The sequence below is a fragment of the Leptodactylus fuscus genome, chromosome 5, assembly GCF_031893055.1.
Source record: "Leptodactylus fuscus isolate aLepFus1 chromosome 5, aLepFus1.hap2, whole genome shotgun sequence".
In the NCBI taxonomy this organism is placed as follows: Eukaryota; Metazoa; Chordata; class Amphibia; order Anura; family Leptodactylidae; genus Leptodactylus; species Leptodactylus fuscus.
The window spans coordinates 37,015,917-37,037,727 of NC_134269.1; the positions used below are offsets into that span (position 1 = coordinate 37,015,917).

Below are 21,811 nucleotides of genomic sequence, written 5' to 3' on the forward strand. Positions count from 1 at the left end.
TATCCTTTAGTGACAAGAAAATATAGAATGATTCCTAGCCCGCTTGGCAAGGGAGAGATATGTCTCTACTCCATGGGTTAGCAACCTTCAGCACTCCAGTGGCTGTGAAACTACAACTCCCATCATGCTCCATTCACTTACATGGGAGTTCCAAGTTGAGCAGAACCAGTATGCATGCTGGGAGATGTAGTTGTACAACAGCTGGACTGCCAAAGGTTGCCCACCCCTGCTCTACTCTCTTCACATATTCAAGCAACCTAGGACATAATAATAATAAAAAAAAGTATACATAAATTTTGAGGAAGTATATTCATAATCTATACAAAGAAAACCCTGAGGTTCAAAGTAAGTGGCAACTTTCCTTAGATCATGTGTCACTTCCCTCTTTGACAGAATAATGATATCACTACGGAGTAAATCAAGTAAACAATGAGGTGCCTGCACCAGGGCAACTCCCTTGATCTAGATAGGTGTGCACAGGGGAATTCTACAAAGCACGTGGGAATCAAATTTCCCATCTCTGCTGAGCTATTTCAACAATGTTCCCCATATTGGATGTATCCCAACTACCATCAGTGAAGCTTATCACTCCGCAAAGAGAACTAAATGATCCTGAGTCTTTCTTTCTTCTTAGTTCCTATGACTTCTAGTATCTTTTCTTTCTGCTATTCTGAGCTTGTATTTGTTCTTTCTTGTAATATATTATTGTATTAGCCATACTGCTATAACACACTGAATTTCCCCATGGTGGGACTATTAAAGCATTATCTTATCTTATGCCAAACTGGTATTCAAGAATGGGTAAGATCCCAATGATCCGGGTTCGTAGAGACGGATGTCTCTATTGTAGATCTGGATGCTAATATCCAAGGTTTTCACTACTAGACAGACTCCTTGTTCCATTACATTAGAACATCTCAGGTGGGATTAGGAGTAAAGTGATGGTCAACAACATTTGTAACTGCATAGGTTTGGGAGCCATCCACAGCCAGCGGGCAACACACTTTGTTGGCACTTGACTGGTTTCTCCATAAGATGGGTATTGGGAAATTTCAGGGTTACGTTTGGCTCATACAGCTAGCCGCGATCCTTACTTATAACTTTCTTAGAAGGCTTATTTCCACAACTTTAGTTCCTCTTTGGAGTGGCGCCTTCCATGAAGGTTAGATCCTCTGCTTCACAGTAAATATGCCATGTTGCAAAAGTAACACCATCAGTCGCACAACACACCATTGTCTGTTTGAAGAAATTGCTGAAACACTTCCCTATCTCAGTTCTAAAAACATGTCTCTTGGGAAACCTGGAGTTTCCCATGGGGTTAGACAATGAATTTAGGCTACATTCACTTGATAGAGTCCTGCACATGAGACTATTGAGGGATCTAGGACAGGTTCTGTTTTTCTCGGATCTTTCACATAGACGGTTGTGCGGATAGGTCCGTTAAAGATTATGGACATGTGATGGCCCTTGAGGCTAACACTCAGCCTATGAACTCTGTCATGTAAACAACATCACGTTGTTGTTGTTACAAATTATATATTTGTTTTCTGGAGAAAAAAACAAACAAAAAAAACAGACTCCTTTTGTTATCCAGGACAGTCCCTCTAACAGGACCTCTAGAATGGGGTTGTCCAAAGAGGACTCACCAGGACTCCCGTTTTCAGTAGATCAGTACCATTGTTGCACCCACACAGTCACTGGCTGTGTGCCCACAGACACAAGGGATGATAGCCAATGAAACTTGTTTGTTTCTTATAATAGATGTGGGGGTTTTCCTTCCGAGACATTTACTTAAGTGTCTGGTTGCACAAGTTGTCATATTGAGCAGTAGTTCCCAGAAATGAAAGTGAGCGCAAAGCTTGGTAATGGTTTATTGTTCTAAAGTTGTATGATCATTGTGTGTAGGTCAACTATGATCTCTTCTACTGTAATGAAAATTAAAGGGGTAGTCCAGGATAACCGGGAAAGTAAAAAAACAAAAAAAAAAAAAAACCCTCACCTGTCCCTGTTGCTCTTGTGTCTCCCAATGCTTTCTAGCCCTGCTGCTCCGGGGTCTTTTTTTTTTTTTTTTTGGCAAGAGTCAAAAAAGCCAAGAAGTCCAATCAGTGGCCTCAGCAAAGGAATTGGGACGTCACAGGTTTTGTATGCGAGTGACGTCTTGCTTACTTTACTTAGGCTGCTGATTGGCCTCACTGGTTACGTGCAGTGGGAACTTCCGCCAAAACAAGCCCCTGAGCAGCAGGACAAGACCACAGTGGGAGACACCGGTTCACTCGGGATAGGTGAGTAATTTTTTCACCTTCCCCAGCCTCCTTGCAAGTTATTGTGGACAATCCAAGCTCATAGAGTGTTGGCCAAAACTAAAACACCATGTGGCACTGTCAGGGGTGATGCTGATACAACCAAATGTGGAGAGCATTGCAATGGTAGACCTGGGGGCATGTACCCCTGGATCACAAAGTGGTTGGGAATGCTTAGTCTTTTTTTGGGTAAAAAATATGCAAATCTATTCTCCAGGATGTAATTAGGAGAACAGTGCACTCTGTATGCTGCCCTCTTGTGGGCAGCCTCCTTAACATCATGCATGACTCAGTTAATAAGTCTACTACTTTCTGCTTCTGATAAGAACAGATACTACACTTGATCTTAGCCAAAAGGCCGAGAAGCGATACACAGCTATGGACAGCACTGTTTCGGTCTTTTGGACCTCCTCAGCACAGCGAAGGGATACTGATTTGGCAAAGTGAGAGACTATAGACCAGGGTTAAGGGATAATCATACACATTAGGGAGAGTGTGTGCCTACATAGGCGTACGGAGACTTACAAGTCATTCCTGCTCCGCTAGGGATTCTGGGTAAAAAAATATGCAAATCTATTCTGTTCCTTTTGGAATAGAAATACTAATTTGGCAATTAAATCCGCATCATGCTAGTAGACTTATTAACTGAGTCATGCATGATGTTAAGGGGGCTGCCCTCTAGAGGGCAATCCTGGAGAAAAGATTTGCATATTTTTTACCCAGAATCCGTAGCGGAGCAGGAATGACTTGTAAGTCTCCTTACTGCCTATGTAGGCACACACTCTCCCTAATGTGTATGATTATCCCCTGACCCTAGTCTTTTTTGGGAAGTATATCCCTTTGAAACTCCGATAAAGCCTCAGGACCTTTTCTTCGGATAATGTTTTTAAAATATAAAATATTTTAAAAACATAGTATAAAATAGTCATGAGGGTCCACAATATTTTTCAGCATAACCACAACAGCTGTAATGTTCTTGTTATTGCCACAGATGCCTATCAATATCCATTGACTAACTTCATGGGTACAAAGTGCAATTTTTTGGACAGAGAGCCAGCCAATAAACTGCATGAATGGCTGCAGTCCCCCAGCCAGTGTATGTGCAAACACAGATCTACAATGTCCAGTGATGCAAAGTGCGGAACAAGGTCAAGGACAACAATGTAGAGCATAGCAGTATATGTGACCGGGTCAGGGGTGCGTATAGGCCATGACTTGTGGATGCAAATATAATACAATTATGTAACATAAGTATCTCGAAAAAAAAATTTGGAGGATGTTTGGAGGATATGCTGAATGTTATTAGCAAGTTTAAGGGCCTGGTGCAGCACAAGAGAAGACCTGAGGGCAGTAAAGGGACAGGGACAAGTAGCCTCAGTGAGTCGGGGTATACTGGTGATCAATTCAGCTGTTTGCAGGTTTTTCACAATTTTCCTAAAAACTTACCCAGATGTTATTCTTCATATGTTTTTCTCTTTCAATTCCAGACGTCCCAGAAGCTGGAGGAGTGTCAGCGCACTGCTGAAGAGGTGGCCATATTAATGAAAGACAATGTGCAAAAAGTGTTTGAGAGGGAAGGAAAGCTTGAAAATCTAGACGTTCGCGTAGATGAACTTAAGAATATGGTACGTAGCGTTTTTAACATTACCTTAAAGCGTACCTCCAATTATAGAAACTTTGAATATAAGAAATATGATTCCTCCTCCTTCCCTTCACTCATGTTCTTATCATTAATGTAATCCATCTCTGCACTCAGCCTTACACACAGAAGTCTATGGAGAGGAGGAGGTTGCTGGCGGCTATAGATTTAATGCCTCATTCTGTGCAGTGATAGAGCATTATATAACTAGATAGTCAGAGTGTGAATTTTCCAGCAGTCTTCTCCTCCTCCCCTCTCCATAGACTTCTATGAGAGAAGTAGATCAGCTTGACAAGTGGAGAAGGAAACATATTTCTTTAATCCTTTTAATATTATAAATGTGAAAGTTTGTGAGTTTGTGTGTTTGGATGTTCGGATGTTTGTTCCTCAATCACACAAAACCTGCTCGACCGATTTGGCTGAAATTTTCCACAAACGTAGTTAATACACCCGATTGCGCAATAGGCTACTTTTCGTCACAATAGCGCACATACGTTTGTGCCAGGACCCCCACAAAACCCAAACTCACACCACCATCTCTGCAATCTCACACACTTTGGACCATAGCAAGCCACAAAATTCATATTGCCCTCTACAGCCTAGCCCCTAACCCCACACAATCTCATATACATATACTTTACCACTTTGCCCCTCACCTTAACGATACTCCAGGAGGCTCTCTTTAACGCTCCGGAGCAGCCATGTTTGCCGACCCCCACCGCTCTGACAATCCGCGACACCGCCCACCCATGTCAATACCCCTAGGCGGTCTAATAAATGCAAAAAAAAAAGTTTAAAAAAAAGTAAAAAAAAAATATAAAAACAAATAAAAAGGATTAAAAATTCAAATCACCCCCCTTTCCCTAGAACACATATAAAAGTAGTTAAAAACTGTGAAACATATACATGTTAGGTATCCCCGCGTCCGAAATCGCCCGCTCTACAAAGCTATACAAATATTTTTCCTGTTCAGTAAACGCCGTAGTGGGAAAAATGGTCAAAAGTGCCAAACCGCCGTTTTTTCACTGTTTTGATTCTGATAAAAATTTTAATAAAAAGTGATCAAAGCAATAACATTTCCCGAAAATGGTAGAACTAAAAAGTACACCCGGTCCCTCAAAAAAAGACGCCCTATACATCCCCGTACACGCATGTATAAAAAAGTTACGGCTGTCGGAATATGGCGACTTTTCAAAAAAAAAATTTTTAACACAGTTTTGGATTTTTTTAAGGGGTCAAAATGTAAATAAAACCATATAAATTTGGTATCCCCGGAATCGTAATGAAACACAGAATACAGGGGACATGTCATTTTGGTTGCACAGTGAACGCCGTAAAACCAAAGCCCGTAAGAAAGTCGCAGAAATGCATTTTTTCTTCAAATCCACCCCATTCTGAATTTTTTCCCTGCTTCCCAGTACATTATATAGAATAAATAATGGTGGCATCATGAAGAAAAATTTGTCCCAGAAAAATTAAGACCTCATATGGCTCTGGGAGCGGAGAAATAAAAAAGTTATGGGGTTTAGAAGGAGGGGAGTCAAAAACGAAAATCAAAAAATGCCATCGGCGGGAAAGGGTTAACTTCAAATACCTCAGTCTCAAAGTCACTATGTAAAGTTTCTCACAACACCGTATATATAGCAGCTGAAATACAAATTAACTTCAACACAAAAGTCTCACGTATTCTCTGAATTACAGAAAAAACAAGATACAAACTTACATTTCATATCCCATACCTTATACACACTACGAAAACCTTACCCGCGCCTGTATATACCCACTGCTACAATCACTGCAGACGAAGTCGCGGGTACCAGCCAGTAAGATATATTACTAAGTTTTGTATATTCACCTGTACTGTTCAGTTATGTAAATTTTAAGTACCTGCTTGAGAAATCCTATAGTTCCTTCTATATGAGCTCAAGCTAGAAGATGTTGGGGATATTCCTCAATGGTGATTAAGTGGCTATTCATTCGCTGCCAAAATGTGAGGGTGGGGATTGAGGAACCCCCATTTTAGGCAGAGGAGCAGGTACGAGAGGTGGGACCCATACATTTATAGTATATCCTGTTTATATGCCATAGATGTTGAGACGAGAATACCTCTGGAAAGTAAAGTTCAGATTTGTTGTCTCCCAACCTTTGAACATAAAGATTGTATTGAAGGACAGGCGTCCTGTGCTTTTATATGCAGAAGAGATTATACCTACATAGATAGTAACACCATATTTCCACCTACAGGCCAGCAGCTTCCAGAAGACAGCCCAAACAGTGGAACGTAAAACGCGTTGGGAGAAATGGCGGTGGTACATTATTGCTGGAGGAATCGTCGCTTTGGTTCTAATTATTGTCATTATTATTATCGCTACTCAGTTTAGTGGGGGTGAGGAGGCATCAACAACGACAGAGACAGGCAACTGAACTGCTTAGAGGACTGGTTGACTCTCTGAGCTCTCAACACGTGGGATACCATAGAGGGACAAAGACGCCTTACCTAATAAGACCTGTGAATATTGACGGAGCAATCTTCATCCATGATTGACAATCCAAATGTGAATGCAGATCATTGCTCTGCCATAATCCACTGTGCTTAGACTTTACTGCTGCCGGTGGACCTGAGTATGAAGACCCCAGATGACTCTCAGAACTCTTTGTACGTCCATCGTGGGATGCATTCAAAGTGATCACACTTTACACAGCACTGATGAACATGGGATAACCTTACTACATTTTGGCGTATGGTCCTGCCGAGAATTATTGTGTGTTTTTAATGATCGCCCATACCTCTAGCTATAGTCTGCCAGCTGAGCTACAAAAGTGCTTGGACAATGAACAGTCCCTTAAGGCTAAGGCCACATGTACCGAAACATAGCCAAAAATGATACACAAAAGTACCTTCCCCTTTTCGCTGATTTTCCGTTTCATTTTTCTGAGCCCATATAAGTCTATGGGAAAAATGCAGCATTTCCGTAAGTAAAATTAAAAATTACGTTTTTTTGCTGCCGGACGGTACGTGGGGCCTTAGCCTTAAAGAGGGCTACAAACCTAAAGTCTGAATTCTATGTTATCTGAATGTACAGGTTGAAAACTGTCCGCCATGCTAAGGGATTACGAAAACTACTCCGGTGCCTTATAGACTGTATGCATGTGAACTCCGATAACAATCTCTTGTCTGGGTTGGAAATCATGACAGATATATATCTATTGTTCAAGAACATGTTGTTTGCTTAGTGGGCAGAGTAGAATTGATGTAAAACTTTCGTTTCCATTAAACTTGGCTTAGAAAAGACTCTCAATTTGTTGTGCTTGGTGATGTACATAGGAATACATATCCAGGTAAAAAAGTCAGACAGGACAAAGAAAAGCCAGAGAAAAGAGCCATTGTCAAGTGATCGCGGCTGGACTCATGGCAGTCAGATGACCACAAGGATCCTCAAAACCAAACACCTGTAATAATAATAATAAATGTTATTTCTATAGCGCCAACATATTCCGCAGCGCTGTACAATTAGTTGGGTTCAAATACAGAAAGATACATAACAAAGAACGTCATTTCACACAATGGGACTGAGGGCCCTGCTCGCAAGAGCTTACAATCTGAGGTAGAGGGGATGACACAAGAGGTAGGAGGGGCGGCATTGCTTATGCAGAGGTCAGACAATTTTGTAATAGAGGTGACTGTCATTACACAAACATAAAACTTTATGAGCCATCACTAGTGGTGTCCTGTAACATGTGGATGGAGCTTGGACAAATAAAGTTAGCCTGAGATGGCATCATGTAATGTGGGAGCGGGGACAGAGGAGGGTTAAATTTTGGGGATTCTAATTATAGTATGGAAGGGTTTACGTTAGACATTGTGATAGGCCTGTCTGAAAAGATGTGTCTTTAGTTTGCGTTTGAAACTAGAAATTGGGAGTTAATCTGATTGTCCAGGGTAGAGCATTCCAGAGAAGTGGTGCAGCTCGGGAGAAGTCTTGTATACGAGCGTGGGAGGTTCTGATAATAGAGGATGTAAGTGTTAGGTCATTGAGTGAGCGGAGAGCACGGTTGGGCGGTAGACAGAGATGAGGGAGGAAATGTAGGGAGGTGCGGCATTATGGAGAGCCTTGTGGATGAGGGTGATAACTTTATATTTTATTCTATAATGAATAGGCAGCCAATGTAGTGACTGGCACAGACCAGAGGCATCGCTGTAGCGTCTAGCCTGATAGATGAGCCTGGCCGCTGCATTCAGAATAGATTGTAGAGGGGAAAGTTTAGTGAGGGGAAGACCGATTAGTAAGGAGTTACAGTAGTCACCTGTATGATACTTTATGAAGGTGTAGTATGATAAAAGATGCTTTACTCTTCTGGCAATCCTCAGAAATTAATATGCTCAGGGATGTACAAAAGGAGGTGATTTCATGGTTAAAACCCCCTCTTTGCTGACCCAGGCCCACCAAGAAATGGAGGCTTGGTAACTAACTATCCATCAGTAATGGATGCTGACAGAGCCCAGGGTGTGAGCAGTAAGTAGGCTTCTCACTACTCACCTCTCCTGGGACCTCTTCTAGGACCTCCTGCAGGGAGTCCTAATAGTGGTGAGTACAGAGAAACACCCTCCCTTCTTACTTCCTAGGCCCTGTACTGCGTGGGCTTGGAGTACAGCCATTATATTGTCTGGGGGAGCTTAGCGGACAATATACTGTGTGCCATCATTAAGGAGAGCATTATACTTTGGGGGACACTAAGGGGGCAGCCTTCTGTGTGTGACGAAATTCCCCTGTGATATGGACCCTCACTGCTGTCTATACCTTACATGAGACAAAGATGCTTTACATAAGAGAATATATATACTAGTGTGTGTGTGTGTATATATATATATATATATATATATATATATATATACAGTACAGACCAAAAGTTTGGACACAACTTCTCATTCAATAAGTTTTCTGTATTTTCATGATGATGAAAATTGTAGATTCACACTGAAGGCATCAAAACTATGAATTAACACATGTGGAATTATATACTTCACAAAAGAGTGTGAAACAACTGAAAATCTGTCTTATATTCTCGGTTCTTCAGAGTAGCCACCTTTTGCTATGATTACTGCTTTGCAGACTCTTAGCATTCTCTTGATGAGCTTCAAGAGGTAGTCACCGGAAATGGTTTTCACGTCACAGGTGTGCCCTGTCAGGTTTAATAAGTGGGATTTCTTGCCTTATAAATGGGGTTGGGACCGTCAGTTGTGTTGTGCAGAAGTCAGGTGGATACACAGCGGATAGTCCTACTGAATAGACTGTTAGAATTTGTATTATGGCAAGAAAAAAGCAGCTGAGTAAAGAAAAACGAGTGGCCATCATTACTTTAAGAAATGAAGGTCAGTCAGTCCGAAAATTTGGATAAAATTTGAAAGTGTCCCCAAGTGCAGTAGCAAAAAACAATAAAGCGCTACAAAGAAACTGGCTCACATGAGGACCGCCCCAGGAAAGGAAGACCAAGAGTCACCTCTGCTCCGGAGAATAAGTTCATCCGAGTCACCAGCCTCAGAAATCGCAGGTTAACAGCAGCTCAGATTAGAGACCAGGTCAATGGCACACAGAGCTCTAGCAGCAGACACATCTCTACAACAACTGGTAAGAGGAGACTTTGAGCAGCCGCCGGCCTTCAGGCCTTGAGGAAACATAATACATACGATATGCCTGTAGGCCATGTGAACCCACTACTTATGATCTGTTTGCTTAATGAAAAAGGAGTGTATTTACATAAGTCAATTCCCCGAATACTTTCTTTTATTGCGGTATATGCTGTAACTTTATCTGCTCTCTGCATTTTAATCTAGAGTCACTCACATACAGGTCCAAAAAAATCATGAGAAACAAGAGGTCATTAAAATTGGGACACATATGAGTACGTTCTGTTCTTCACTTAAAGTAAGTCTGTCATTGGAAAATTCAATACCGGACCAACCAAAGTACATTGTAAGGGAGGTTATATTAACCACTTCTGGACTGCCCATAGAGTATATACATCCGGAAGTGGTTGCCTTGTGGTTATTGGTGCAGCCAAGCAGTTTTCAGCAGCTGCAGCTGAACAGGGAGCTGGCTGTTACTACAGCCACAGCCCCCATAGAGAATGCAGGGATGGTTTATTACTGTCCCTGCCTTCCCGATTGCTGTGTACACAGCGCTCAATGAGTGCTGTATACACAGCTATTGGCACCGCTGTGATGCAGCTCTGCTTTGATGTAGACGTCACGTGATCCGCTGGGATCAGAGTATATTAGAGGTTATTGCTGCTGGACCCTACAGGACCCAGATCAACTCAGACAATCATAGGCAGGAGAGTGTATTCCTCCTGTAACGGGGGCTAAATGTACCAGCTCCAATTACAGAGGAAATCAGCTTCTCCCCCCCAAAAAAAAAAAAAAAGTGATCAGATGTCCCCAATGGTCTATTATGACCTTATGGGATCACAATGTAAAAAAAAGAATGAATAGAAAAGTAAAAAATCAATAAATAGATAATACATCAATAAGATATCCTTATTACAGGTTCTAGTCCCACCCCCCGATGACATCATACAAAATAAAAATTACCGTAACGGAGAGGAAACACTATTTTAGGCTGAGGCCCCACATTCCGGAAATGCAGCCTTTTTTGTTGCACCTTTTGTTGTTGTTGTTTTTTGAGCCAAAGTCAGGAGTGGATTGAGCAGAAGGGAGAAGTATAAGAACTTTTTATAGAGTCCCCATTCTTTTTGTAGCCATGCTTCGCTTTGGCTCAAAAAAACGCAACTCCCCCCCCAAAAAAACAAAACAAAAAAAAACTGTGTTTCCGCAACATGGGGCCTCAGCCTTAAAAAGTTTTTTTTTTTTTTTTTTTTTAAATAAAGTGTTATTAAATAAATAAAAAATTAAAAGTTAAAACCAGACACGCTTTCCGTCTTCTTTTGTTTATATTTTCCTGGATATAAAAAAATAAATAAAACACAGACAAAACTAAAAACAAGATAAAAATCAAACCCTATGTGTCACCGAAAAAACCCCACAGAAATTAGTTGAATAACCCAAATGATAAAAATGTTACAGCCCTCTAAAGGAAACATACAAAAAAAACAAAAACTAAAATGTGTCTGGTCCTGAACCATAAATTGGCCTGGTACTGAAGTGGTTAAGTACTGTCATACTTTTAGATAATCCAATACATATACCATTTCCTTGAAAAAGCCAATTTTTAAAATATGTGAGTGGGGATCAAGTGCAGTGGGGGCGCCCCAAGGCATCCAAAGGCCCTTCACACATGGTATCCTATCAGTTTTTCCTGTTGCTAATAGCCCTATTATGGCTGCAGCACATTTTACATATCTCTCTCAGGCTATGGGCCTGTATTATAAGGAGCAGTGTACCCCTTCACCTATCCATTACTTCTACTACTAGGGGTTTCTTTACCATAATATATTTGATCCAGGGACTCTGGGCTATAATGCAGCTAAACGTGTCCCTGACGCAGAATTAGAGCACTATAAGGAAATCTGATTCATGTCTGTTAACAACATCCCACCAGCGATAACACAAACTGCTAGTCACAAGTATATAGAAATACATAGTAAATTCTGATTACATTGTAGAATCCTCTCAGACTTATAGAGGACATTGGGACACTCAGCTTCTCCGCTCTCCATTTACTATTTGAAGAAAAATAGACCCCCCTCCCTTCACTCACTGTGAACATGTCTTGATATTGAAGATAACGAATGACGTAACTTCCCTTGTAACAGGGAGTGAACTGCAAGTTAGCTAGAAGGGAGACACCTTGTGGTTGGAGAGGATTTTCAGGCAGAAACATTTTTAAATTAAATGCATTACTTTTTTGTCCAGATATTATTTTGTGCATGAACATTTTCCAGTTGTAAGGCCGGGTTCACATCTGCGTCCCGGTCTCCGTTCTGCAGGTTTCCGTTTCCTGCCCAAAACTGGAGAGGAGACGGAAACCTGCAGGCATTTTTCAAACCCATTGAATGGGTTTGGAAAGTGTCTGGCCATAAGCACCAGTGAGCGTTTTGGGCTCTCCACGGCGAAACTGGTTTTTTTAACCAGACACAAAGTCAGACATGCATTACTTTGTGTCTGGTTAAAAAACCCATTTCGCCGCAGAGAGCACAAAACGCTCACAGGCGCTCATGGCCAAGCACTGTTGGGTTTCCATCTTCTGTCTGCAGAAGACGGAAACCCAACAGACGGAGATCGGTCGCAGATGTGAACGAGCCGTGAGATAACATATCTGAAGGATCATATCCAGATGGCAGCTGTGGTCTATGGACAGCCTTATTTTGGGGGCACCAACAGCAGGACACCCTGTAACCAGCCTGCTGTCAAAAATCCCTTCTGACAAATAACAGACTGCCAGAATTGTAGGAACCCTTGAATATTTATATGTCAGACTGAAGTGTTGCGCTGGTTTGGATTTTTCCGGAGGTCACTTGTGCTTACTCCTAGGATAAGATATTACTGGAGCCTGGTTTCCTTCCTGCCTGCATTGACATAAACATGTTTAAAGGATGTCAAGGTATGTGTGCTAAGAAAATCATTTACGATATTTGGGTAGCTGGAAAATTTTACAATATTTTCCAAAGCTCTACATTCTGATTTGTTTTGCTTACATTTAGGTCAAAGGGGTTGTCTGGTGGGATAAAATGGTGGGATGGGCTAAAAAATATAAAATAAGCATTACCCACCTCACTGATCCCCGTGATGTTCCGACACTTACCGAGTCCCTGCTTTTTGGTCCCCTTTTGACCCACAGGAAAGCCATTACAGAAAATAGAGCCCAGAAGGGTTCACCGGAACTACCAGGGTTGAGGAGTCAGAGTCGTGGGGTCAGAATTCAAAATGCTACCAACTCTGACTCCCGCTTCAAATAAAATAATTAATTATTTTTAATATATTATGTTATATAACGATTAATTTTGTGTAATTAATTAGATGCATAGATTATTGCTATTATCAATGCTTTTTTCGTCAATTAGAGGAGCTTTATTGCGTCTGTCTGACTCCAACTCCTCCAAAAATGGTGGCCATGGCGGTCAGATGATGAGAAAATAGAGGAGTTGGAGTCGGTAATTTGACCTATAGTCTCCAGATCCCAGGGAACAAAAGTGATGGGTGAAAAGTCATTTTTTAACTCAGTTCTTCAACCCATTTCTAGGACATTTTATCCCATCGGACGCCCTTTAACATCCTTCGCTGTCTGCAGTGTAGCAGCTCTGGTGTCGGCTGTCTTCCAAGGAATCACTGTATTCTGTGCTGCAAATACCAGGAAAGGAACATGGTTATACGATAGCTTGAATCGTGTGAATAATACTGAGAGCAGGGACGGTATGAAATGTTTATAGTGGTAGAGACTGCAATTGTCACGTAAAATGTGACACGAGCCCTCCGGGATGAATAAACAGGACTCCATAAATAAAAGGACTGTGTAAATACTGCATTGTGCAGAAGCCATCTTGTATCCTGTTCTGTCATGTTCCAGCTTCAGGTCATACAAGTCAAACCTAATACACGCTACCCTGTCACGCTGTCAGACTAGATTTCCCAGACTATGTTTGCCCAAACAATTTCAACATCCTGTTTAATCCGACATTGAACTACTACTAAAATAGGGAACGGACGGCCTCATGTGACAGGGAACAGCTAAAGAATTGGTTTAGATGTTTAAAGGGACTTTCCAGGCTTAATAAATTATGTCAGGGGCAACACAGTGGCTCAGTGGCTAGTATTGCAGCCTTGTAGCACTGGAGTCCTGGATTCGAATCCTGCCAAGGACAAAAACATCTGCATGTTGCGAGTTTGTATGTTCTTCCTGCGTTCCTCCCATACTAAAAAACCCCAAAAAACTGATGAAGTCATCAACTGAAGGTCATGGGCGGCCATAACATTTGCGTATGTGCTGCAGCCTCTTCTCTACCCACCAAGCACAATGCCATACAATTGTATAGTGACTGTATTTGGTATCTTAGCTCAGCCTATTCCCTTGAATGGGACTAAGCTGCAAAGAGGACATTAACCAATGAACGTGACCTCACATGGTCTATGAAGTGGAGGTGCTTCAAACAGAGCGGATCAATTCTGAATTTATAAGGATTGTCTACCAGGAAAATTCTGGCAAATTCAGGACTGTTGGCAAGTTTGTAAGGAGGCCTTTCTATGATGTGTCAGGAGTCTACATATGATTCTTTGTGCAGAGGACCCACCAATATATGCAATGCTTAAATTGGGAAATTTCCCCCCGCCGAAGACCATGACAGACAAAAGCCCATCCCCCCATTTCTGCACACACTATTATAATATTTTGTGCAGGGGCCACTATGGGGTATAATTTACACCCCATAGTGGCCCCTACACACAGTATTATTCTCCATAGTGGCCCCTGCACACAGTATTATACCCCATAGTGGCCCCTGCACACAGTATTATTCTCCATAGTGGCCCCTGCACACAGTATTATACCCCATAGTGGCCCCTACACACAGTATTATTCTCCATAGTGGCCCCTGCACACAGTATTATGCCCCATAGTGGCCCCTGCACACAGTATTATCCCCCATAGTGGCCCCTGCACACAGTATTATCCCTCATAGTGGCCCCTTCACACATTATTATGCCCCATAGTGGCCCCTGCACACAGTATTATCCCCCATAGTGGCCCCTGCACACAGTATGATGCCCCATAGTGGCCCCTGCACACAGTATTATGCCCCATAGCGGCTGCTGCACACAGTATTATGCCCCATAGTGGCCCCTGCACACAGTATTATGCCCCATAGTGGCCCCTGCACACAGTATTATGCCCCATAGTGGTCCCTGCACACAGTATTATGCCTCATAGTGGCCCCTGCACACAGTATTGTGCTCCATAGTGGCCCTTGCACACAGTATGATGCCCCATAGTGGCCCCTGCACACAGTATTATGTCCCATAATGGCCCCTGCACACAGTATTATGCCCCATTGTGGACACTCATGAACAATTATTATACTCTGGGGTCTTTTCAGACCCGAGTATAATAATCGAAGACCCAGGGCCCGGGGAGGATACAAAAGCACTGTTACTTACCTCTCCTTGGCTCTGGCGCACTCTGCACAGATGTACAGGACGCCGGACGTCACGTGAGCAGGGGCTTGTGTTGCGATGCATAAAGATGCAAGCCCCAGCCCATGTGACGTCTGGATGTCACCAAGTAGACCCGAAGCCTTCCAGAGCCAGGAGAGGTAAGTAACTGTGTTTTTTATGTTCCACACATTCCCTTCAGACACATTTATGCCCGATTTAACCACTGCCTATATGCCTCTGCCCTCACTATTATTTTATAATGATATGTCAGAAAATGTACGGTGCACGTGTACTTCAAGATGAACTTTTTTTGTGGTGTCTTCCTGTTGTTGAGTATGAGGAACCCATGGTAAGCTGTATTGTAGTTTATGGTATTGCAGGTGATACTTCCTATCATCACATCTGTATATGCGGCTAATCATACTCAGATTGTGGTCACCAAGGCAGGAAGTCGCAGGCAAAGTGAAGTGATGCAGCGGAAGTAACAAAGGAGCAATGCACAGAGTATATACAGTATACTAGCTGTAAACGTCACAGAGAGATGATACAGTGTGCAATGTGTGCCATGGAAAAGCTCTTGGATATAAGTCTATGGTCATTTACCAGTAACTACAGACTACAATCAAGAGTACTGAGGGCTGACAATAAATACAGGAATACTGTAGAAAAGCTTTCTTAGCCAGTTCTGGGCCGCCCTTAGACTATACAGTATGTCTGGGCGCTCCACCTATAGCCCAGCAAAAACGAGTATATACATCCTTGCAACATAAGGCCTGGTTCACATCTGTGTTCGGTACTCCGTTTGGGGTGTCCGCTTGGGCCCCCCCGAACAGAATACCAAACGCATTAAAGATAAGATAATCCTTTAATAGTCCCACAGTGGGGAAATTTCAGTATGTTTCAGCTGCATAGTAATGCTAATGATAATACACAGTAAATATTACAGAAGTAGTAGACACACATAAGCTGAGAAGAGAAGATATACTAGGAGTCCTAAGGAACAGAGCAGCTAAGGAACAGAGAAGAAAGAAGGAGGACATTCATAATCATTAGTTCTCTGTGCGGAGTGATCTTCGCTTGGCCTGATGTAGATTATACAGCCTGGTCGCGGTTGGAAGGAAGGACCTGCGATAGCTCCTTCTCACACTTGGGGTGAAGCAGACGGTCACTTACAGTGCTGCCAAGTGCCATCAAGGTCTCATACATGGGGTGGGATTTGTTCTCCCGCATGGAGGTCACCACGGACAGTATCCTTCTGTCACCCATCACCTGTACTGGGTCCAGGGGGCTCCCCAGGACAGAGCTGGCCCTCCTGATCAGCCTGTCAAGTCTATTTCTGTCCCTGGTTGATATACTGCTCCCCCAGCAGGCCACACTGAAAAAGATGGCTGAGGCAACCACAGAGTTGAAGAAGGCCCTAAGAAGTGTCCCCTGGACTCCGAAGGCCCTCAGCCTCCTGAGCAGGTAGAGTCTGCTGTGGCCCTTTCTGTGCAGCGCCTCCAGGTGATCAGCCCAGTCTAGTTTATTATTGAGGAGCACACCCAGATACTTATAGGTCCTGACTATCTCAATACATGTTCCTTGGATCTCCACCGGGGTCGGAGCACTCCTCCGTTTACTAAAGTCCACCACCATCTCCTTGGTCTTCCCAGCATTAATCCTGAGCGGTGAGCAATGAAAGCACACAGACCCCATAGTCTATAATGGGATTTGTGTGTTTTCTATGCGATGTCCGCACAAGTCATGCAGAGAAAAAATTACTGCAAGAACTAATTTCCTCTCTGCATGATTTGTGTGGACACCACACGGAAAACATACGGACCCCATTACAGTCTATGGGGTCTGTTTGCTTTCATTGCTCACCGCTTTTTAATTTGTTTGGCATTCTGTTCAAGGGGGCCCCAAGCGGACTCCGCAAACGGAATACCAGATCTGAACCAGGCCTTAGCCTACTGCACAAAAAATTGCCATTTTAGGAATGGGATGTCAACAGTTACTACAGCTGGAAAGGTAACCTAGAGTCATTTTGATTGCATGGACCCTGGAGGATCTCTGATGGACTAGACACACCCGGCTTCCTCGGTTCCAACATGTCACAAAAATTAAAAGGTATTCCCAGCCCTTTGTATAGCGAGTCTCCTGGCATGTGCTTAGCCATGCCTCCTGTCAGAGTGCCTCCCTCTCCTACTCCCTGAGGGGGATGAGCTAATTCATTGTCACCTGGAAAAGTTGGGGCATGAACTGTTCTATCCCTACCTTGGAAATCTGGATTCCTGCTAACTCTAGCCACGGCTCTCTTAGACACACTCATCTTCCTCCTCCTTTCCCCCTCTCCATAAACTTGAAAGAACTGCAGCCAGATCTGAGCAGTGAATGGAGCAGTTTAGCATAGAGAGGGTTAATAGGAAAGGCGTCTGATAAGTGGAGAAAGAAGCATTTTATCTTACACGATATATAAAAGGTTTCTTATATCCATTGTGGGGAAGGTCAGTAGCAGCAGTGGTGCAGACCCAACCAGTCAGAGACAGGGACACAAAATCTGTAGCAAATAGGTTTATTTAGAAAAAAAACCCCAGCAAAATAAATAACCTTTGACTTCAGGCACAAAATGAGCAAAATAAAATACAGTATTAGTATTTTTTGCAGGAGCAGTGAGGTTCTGGGTTGGTATTTAACTGTATAGCTTTTCCCTGCTTGTCTGCTCCAGTTTCCTTCAATAGCAAACCTCTGACCGTACGTCACCCTCTTGTCTGTCTGTACCTTTATTGTTCCCAATGTCCCTCCGGCTTTGTATGGGTCATGCGCCCATGCCCCTGCACAGAGAAAGCCACCTTTGTGTGAGTGCCAGTAAGTCATGAGAAAGAAGCAGATGACAAATGACGATATGTATCATGATGAAATAGGATGAAAGAAGGCGTGAGGATACAGGACGAGACGAAAAGGAAAGTATTAACAAGGACTTTCATGAGAGAATGGATGTAGGGTGAGATGTGGGAACAGACCAGACATGAGCTGGAGAAACAGCATTGACATGAATCATTCTTAAAAAGATTAAAAAACATATTATGAAAGGAAATGTGATAAAATAAAAAGCATTACTTATGGGTTAAATCCCACACTGCCCCAGTGCAGGTGCATCTGTGGTCCCAATATGGTACTAGTTTTTGTATCAGTCTTTGCTGAGGCCATTGAGTGGTGTAACCCAGGGTTCAGTGGTGGGTCATTTGTTATATGTCGTGTACCCCAAGTATCAGTGCTGTGTCCTCTGTTATATGTTGTGTACCCCAAGTATCAGTGCTGTGTCCTCTGTTATATGTCGTCTACCCCAAGTATCAGTGCTGTGTCCTCTGTTATATGTTGTGTACCCCAAGTATCAGTGCTGTGTCCTCTGTTATATGTTGTGTACCCCAAGTATCAGTGCTGTGTCCTCTGTTATATGTCGTGTACCCCAAGTATCAGTGCTGTGTCCTCTGTTATATGTCGTGTACTTCAAGTATCAGTGCTAGGTCCTCTGTGGAATCTGCCCTTTAATCGGGCAAGGGGAATTAAAAAAAAATTCAGTATTTTTTCCCATAAAATGATTAGATTTTTATTTGTTTGTTCCATTTTTTGTTTTTAACAAATTTTTTGTTTCAATTTTTCAAGTATTTTAGTATTTTTAAAATACTTTTGAAGTAGTATTTAGTATTTGTATTTAAAATACTTCAGTCATAAGTATTTTGTATTTAAAATACTTTCCCAAAGTATTTTCCTGAACACTGAAGGGAGACTGTATAAAGGGGTAAAACTGTATAAATATATAAATGGCCCATACAAGAAATATGAGTCAAAGCTGTTCCATGTAAAGTCCCCTCAAAAGACTAGGGCGCACTCCGTTGTGTGTGGGATGCCTCATAAAGATCTCATACAATAGGAGTCATATGGTGAACAACAGATAGGACAAATTGAGCAACACCATGTGGCGGAATTGCTCATACAGTGAAACCTCTCCAAAAGACCCCTTATTTGAAAAAACAAAACAAAAAAAACAAAAACATTACCCCAACTACATTTTCTGTGATTTTCAATATTACAAATCTTCTTTGAGAAGACCACCCTCCTAGAAGACCACTTTTGGGTGGTCAAATGAAAGACGTTTCACTGCACTTGTTTCTCTGTTCGGGATGGTGACAAGTACTAAAAGCCTGGATTCCTCTTGCCCGATTAAAGGGCAGATTCCACAGACCAGTGCAGAAGGAGGTGACATACGAGGGAATGACAGAAATAATAAGATGAATTGTCTACAGGGTGACAAGCATGGCGAAATTCACCACTTAAAATGAATAAAGGTTCAGTGATCGTTGTTCCTGGCATAAAATACAAGGCATGAGAAGTAATCCTGACTGTGTGTCTTGGCAGAAAAGGAGTCATAAAAAGCCTTTCAGGATGTTGAATTCCCCTTTATTAGAGACAAAGCAAATATTATTAGACTGTGTAACCTAAACTGAGTCACTGAGTGTGAACAGCACAGCAGATATGAGAGTGTCCCATACACCATCTACAATAAGAACACCGCCTACAGTGTCCCCATGACAGTGACACCCACAGTGTCCCTTAAAGAGGATCTTTCATGTTTCTCGGGCACATGCAGTTTTATATACCGCTAGAAAGCTGACAGTGCACTTAATCCAGCACACTGTTGGCTTTCCCATTATGTGCCCCCGGGCTGGAGATATCGGTGTCGTGAGGACGTCCCTGACAGTCTAGCTAGGGTATGAGGAACGCCACTCTGACAGTACTCGTCTATAGCCCTGTACTGTCAGAGGGGGCGTTCCTTACTGCCCAGCCATGACGCTAACCTGTGAGGAATGACTCCTCCCTCCCTGACAGTAATCGTCCATAGATTAGTACCGGGGGGCGTTACTCACAGCTTAGTGTCATCGCTAGGCAGTAAGGAACACCCCCTCTGACAGTATAGAGCTATGGACGAGTACTGTCAGGGGGGAGCGTTCCTCACAGCCCAGCTAGACTATTAGAAACGCCCTTCTGACAGTGAAGAGATATCAGTAACGGCACCGATATCTCTTCCCCTGGGGCACATAACGAGATAGACGTCGGCTTTCTAGCGGTATATAAAATCGCATGTGCATGAGGATATGAAAGGTCCTCTTTAAAGAGAACATTTCACCATCTCCATCAAGTTCTTCGCATCTGTGAATAGGTGTCACGCCACTGAATTTTTTCTGTAGTCTCCCCCATTCCTGAGCAACAAGTGCTGTTAGTCTTGATACCTGATGTGCCTCTCCTGTTTAAACCCCATAACATTGTAATTTTTCCATTCACAGAGCTATTTGAAGGCTTAAAGGGGTATTCCCACGTCGCATACTCACCAGTCTTCACTGCTCTAAAATCTTCTTTCTTCCTGGTTTCTTGCATCATTTGGAGGGCGGGGTTTCACATGCAACCTGCCGTTTAGCTACGCCCACCCACATTGGACTATGAAGTACAGGCAGGAGCAACTCCATTCTGTGTCACATACTGAGACTGCCTGTCTCTGCCATAATGAACACAATTGAATTAGCTAGCCTGATAACTGGGAGAACAGAAGAAATGAAAGCAGCTCCTCTCCTCTATCTGAGAGCAGGGAGCTAGGTCACATGGTGCAGACACAGGAATAGCTAGATACACAGGCTCGCTCCCTGCACTTAGCCCCTCCTCCCTCCCCCCTGAGAGCAGCAGATACATCACTTGACTTTTGAGCAGATAAGTCAAGGGCTGTGTCAACAATGAATTGAATAAAGTAAGATAGTGGACAAACAAAGCAGTTTTGCTGAAGCAATGTATTTAGGAAAAGTCTTAAATCCACATTAACAAGCAGTATAGATAGGATCCTTGTGATGGGACAACCCCTTTAATGTTTTTTTAAAACTGTAATTTCTATTGAAGATTTTTCAAGTAGAGTAAACAAACAGAAAATTGGACATGTAACATAATAGTAAATAAACAAACCATCAAAAAAGATTCGCTAACAAAGTGAGTTAAAGGGAAAGGGGGAGAGGGAGAGGGGGGGGAGATAGGAAGGAGTCAGAGACCACGTAAAATACAATTAGAGTCCCAGGACAACCAGATGGCCTGAAAGACATCCATGGTGTGATGGAGAGATGCCGTCAGATATTTCATACTACGGACATCTTTCACTCTAGCCACAAGGTCCGCTTTGGAAGAAGGCTTAATGTTTACGGGACAAATTGTGCATTGTAATGGTATCATTTAATTTTCCATACAATGTACTGGGTAGTTGAAAAAAATTCTGAATGGGATGGAATTAGAGAAAAACTGCATTTCTGCGACTTTCTTATGGGCTTTGTTTTTATGCCGTTTACTGTGTAGCCAAACTGCCATGCTGCCTGTATTCTTTGGGTCGTTACCATTTAGGGGATGTCAAATTTATTTAGGGTTTTTTACGTTAAAAAAAAAACATTCCGAAACTTTGCAAAGAAAAAAAACTCTTGGAGTCACCGTATTCTAACACCCATAATATGTTTGTATGTACAGGGATGCATAAAAAATTATGCTGGGCAATACATAATTTTTAGTTCTATCATTTTGGGAAGTGTCTGATGTTTTAATCGCTTTCAAATTTTTATGGAGGTGAAACGGTGGTTTTGCTCTTTTGTTTTTGTTTGTAGACCCGGTGATGTAAAATTTGTTCATGTTTAGTTATTTTTATTTCAGATCTAGGGAAAGGGTGGGGGGGAGTTGAATTATTATTATTGTTATTTAATGATTTAT

The 21,811-nt window shown here is 42.5% G+C and overlaps 1 pseudogene; it reads right to left on the reverse strand.

Moving 5' to 3' along the window:
* Nucleotides 1-2,525: 2,525 nt before the first annotated feature.
* LOC142205623 (U2 spliceosomal RNA) lies at nucleotides 2,526-2,670 on the reverse strand (annotated as a pseudogene).
* Nucleotides 2,671-21,811: the final 19,141 nt, after the last annotated feature.